The sequence below is a fragment of the Durio zibethinus genome, unplaced genomic scaffold, assembly GCF_047325235.1.
Source record: "Durio zibethinus cultivar Kanyao isolate XHJ-2024 unplaced genomic scaffold, ASM4732523v1 HiC_scaffold_3, whole genome shotgun sequence".
NCBI classification, from domain to species: Eukaryota; Viridiplantae; Streptophyta; class Magnoliopsida; order Malvales; family Malvaceae; genus Durio; species Durio zibethinus.
In genome coordinates, this window is record NW_028323044.1 from 4,358,532 (window position 1) to 4,362,835 (window position 4,304).

Here is a 4,304-nt window from a genome sequence, read left to right on the forward strand (position 1 = left end):
GCACCAGGGCCCAGCGTGTGCCGATGGTGGTCGAGGCAACCGCCAGCACCAGGGCCCAGCGTGTGCCGATGGTGGTCGAGGCAACCGCCCGCACCAGGGCCCAGCGTGTGCCGATGGTGGTCGAGGCAACCGCCCGCACCAGGGCCCAGCGTGTGCCGATGGTGGTCGAGGCAAGCGCCCTCACCAGGGCCCAGCGTGTGCCGATGGTGGTCGAGGCAAGCGCCCGCACCAAGGCCGAGCGTGTGCCGATGGTGGTCGAGGCAAGCGCCCGCACCAGGGCGCAGCGTGTGCCGATGGTGGTCGAGGCAAGCGCCCTCACCAAGGCCGAGCGTGTGCCGATGGTGGTCGAGGCAACCGGCCGCACCAAGGGCCGGCGTGTGCCGATGGTGTTCGAGGCAACCGCCCGCACCAGGGCCCAGCGTGTGCCGATGGTGGTCGAGCCAGGAGCCCGCACCAAGGGCCGGCTTGTGTCGATGGTGTTCGGGGCAACCGCCCGTACCAGGGCCCAGCGTGTGCCGATGGTGCTGGGGGCAAGCGCCCGCCCCAGGGCCCAGCGTGTGCCGATGGTTATCGGGGCAACCGGCCGCACCAGGGCCCAGGGTCTCCCGATGGTGCTCGAGGCAACCGCCCGCACCAAGGCTCAGCATGTGCCGATTGTGATCGAGGCAACAACCCACACCAGGGCCCAGCTTGTGCCGATGGCGGTCGAGGCAAGTGCCCGTACCGAAGGGCAGCCTATGCCGATGATGGTCGATGCATGTGCCATCACCATGCGTCATCATGTGCCATTGATGGTCGAGGCCTTGGCCGAAGTTCGATTTTGAGCCACGGTGCCCATGCTTGGCTCCAGCATGTGCTGGTGCCGCATTTTTTTCACTCGGGACAGCATCGCCGGAGCATCGCCGGAGCATCGCCGGAGTACCGCCGGAGAACCTGACCGGCGGCATTGGGGTTCCGGCGATTGGGAGGGGGGCCGGGGGGGTGTGCGCACATGATGTGCGATGGGTGCTGGTACTTGGCCTTGTGTTGGCCCCCTATCCCTCATCAAACCTCTGAGAATTCACACCCCCTTAAAGAGCATTTGAGATTTTACAGGTTTGCTACCAGTAGCCGTTAAAGTGTCTGAAATGGGGACACTTTTTTCAAACGGTCACAAAATCTTCTCTACTTCGAGTTTTTAGCTGAATTTTTTTGTGCATGCCAACAAAAATAGAAGGATCATGCCTACAAAATTTGGGGCCAAAAATCCTTATAAAAAAATTTTAAAAATTCCCGAACCGCAAAAAGTTTCGAAAATCGTGAAAAATAGAAAACGAGTCATCTTCCAACGAAACTTCACGTGAAGGCTTAGGGGACCATTGTATGAATTTACAAGCCATAAAAATGGCATTGGCACGGCAGAAATTTGAAGATGTGCCTAAACCCACCAGGGCCCAGCGTGTGCCGATGGTGCTCGAGGCAACCGCCCGCACCAAGGCCCAGCGTGTGCCGATGGTGGTCGAGGCAACCGCCCGCACCAGGGCCGATAGTGTGCCGATGGTGCTCGAGGCAACCTGTCGCACCAGGGCCCAGCGTGTGCCGATGGTGATCGAGGTAACCTGCCGCACCAGGGCCCAGCGTGTGCCGATGGTGGTCGAGGCAAGTTCCCGCACCAGCGCCCAGCGTGTGCCGATGGTGCTCGAGGCAACCGACCGCACCAGGGCCCAGCGTGTGCCGATGGTGCTCGAGGCAACCTGCCGCACCAGGGCCCAGCGTCTGCCGATGGTGCTCGAGGCAACCTGCCGCACCAGGGCCCAGCGTCTGCCGATGGTGCTCGAGGCAAGCGCCCGCACCAGGGCCCAGCGTGTGCCGATGGTGGTCGAGGCAAGCGCCCGCACCAGGGCCCAGCGTGTGCCGATGGTGCTCGAGGCAACCTGCCGCACCAGGGCCCAGCGTGTGCCGATGGTGCTCGAGGCAACCGACCGCACCAGGGCCGAGCGTGTGCCGATGGTGGTCGAGGCAAGCGCCCGCACCAGGGCCCAGCGTGTGCCGATGGTGGTCGAGGCAACCTGCCGCACCAGGGCCCAGCGTGTGCCGATGGTGCTCGAGGCAACCGACCGCACCAGGGCCGAGCGTGTGCCGATGGTGCTCGAGGCAAGCGCCCGCACCAGGGCCCAGCGTGTGCCGATGGTGCTCGAGGCAACCTGCCGCACCAGGGCCCAGCGTGTGCCGATGGTGCTCGAGGCAACCTGCCGCACCAGGGCCCAGCGTGTGCCGATGGTGGTCGAGGCAAGCGCCCGCACCAGGGCCCAGCGTGTGCCGATGGTGGTCGAGGCAAGCGCCCGCACCAGGGCCCAGCGTGTGCCGATGGTGGTCGAGCCAGGAGCCCGCACCAAGGGCCGGCTTGTGTCGATGGTGTTCGGGGCAACCGCCCGTACCAGGGCCCAGCGTGTGCCGATGGTGCTGGGGGCAAGCGCCCGCCCCAGGGCCCAGCGTGTGCCGATGGTTATCGGGGCAACCGGCCGCACCAGGGCCCAGGGTCTCCCGATGGTGCTCGAGGCAACCGCCCGCACCAAGGCTCAGCATGTGCCGATTGTGATCGAGGCAACAACCCACACCAGGGCCCAGCTTGTGCCGATGGCGGTCGAGGCAAGTGCCCGTACCGAAGGGCAGCCTATGCCGATGATGGTCGATGCATGTGCCATCACCATGCGTCATCATGTGCCATTGATGGTCGAGGCCTTGGCCGAAGTTCGATTTTGAGCCACGGTGCCCATGCTTGGCTCCAGCATGTGCTGGTGCCGCATTTTTTTCACTCGGGACAGCATCGCCGGAGCATCGCCGGAGCATCGCCGGAGTACCGCCGGAGAACCTGACCGGCGGCATTGGGGTTCCGGCGATTGGGAGGGGGGCCGGGGGGGTGTGCGCACATGATGTGCGATGGGTGCTGGTACTTGGCCTTGTGTTGGCCCCCTATCCCTCATCAAACCTCTGAGAATTCACACCCCCTTAAAGAGCATTTGAGATTTTACAGGTTTGCTACCAGTAGCCGTTAAAGTGTCTGAAATGGGGACACTTTTTTCAAACGGTCACAAAATCTTCTCTACTTCGAGTTTTTAGCTGAATTTTTTTGTGCATGCCAACAAAAATAGAAGGATCATGCCTACAAAATTTGGGGCCAAAAATCCTTATAAAAAAATTTTAAAAATTCCCGAACCGCAAAAAGTTTCGAAAATCGTGAAAAATAGAAAACGAGTCATCTTCCAACGAAACTTCACGTGAAGGCTTAGGGGACCATTGTATGAATTTACAAGCCATAAAAATGGCATTGGCACGGCAGAAATTTGAAGATGTGCCTAAACCCACCAGGGCCCAGCGTGTGCCGATGGTGCTCGAGGCAACCGCCCGCACCAGGGCCCAGCGTGTGCCGATGGTGGTCGAGGCAACCGCCCGCACCAGGGCCGATAGTGTGCCGATGGTGCTCGAGGCAACCTGTCGCACCAGGGCCCAGCGTGTGCCGATGGTGATCGAGGTAACCTGCCGCACCAGGGCCCAGCGTGTGCCGATGGTGGTCGAGGCAAGTTCCCGCACCAGCGCCCAGCGTGTGCCGATGGTGCTCGAGGCAACCGACCGCACCAGGGCCCAGCGTGTGCCGATGGTGCTCGAGGCAACCTGCCGCACCAGGGCCCAGCGTCTGCCGATGGTGCTCGAGGCAACCTGCCGCACCAGGGCCCAGCGTCTGCCGATGGTGCTCGAGGCAAGCGCCCGCACCAGGGCCCAGCGTGTGCCGATGGTGGTCGAGGCAAGCGCCCGCACCAGGGCCCAGCGTGTGCCGATGGTGCTCGAGGCAACCTGCCGCACCAGGGCCCAGCGTGTGCCGATGGTGCTCGAGGCAACCGACCGCACCAGGGCCGAGCGTGTGCCGATGGTGGTCGAGGCAAGCGCCCGCACCAGGGCCCAGCGTGTGCCGATGGTGGTCGAGGCAACCTGCCGCACCAGGGCCCAGCGTGTGCCGATGGTGCTCGAGGCAACCGACCGCACCAGGGCCGAGCGTGTGCCGATGGTGCTCGAGGCAAGCGCCCGCACCAGGGCCCAGCGTGTGCCGATGGTGCTCGAGGCAACCTGCCGCACCAGGGCCCAGCGTGTGCCGATGGTGCTCGAGGCAACCTGCCGCACCAGGGCCCAGCGTGTGCCGATGGTGGTCGAGGCAAGCGCCCGCACCAGGGCCCAGCGTGTGCCGATGGTGGTCGAGGCAAGCGCCCGCACCAGGGCCCAGCGTGTGCCGATGGTGGTCGAGGCAAGCGCCCGCACCAGGGCCCAGCGTG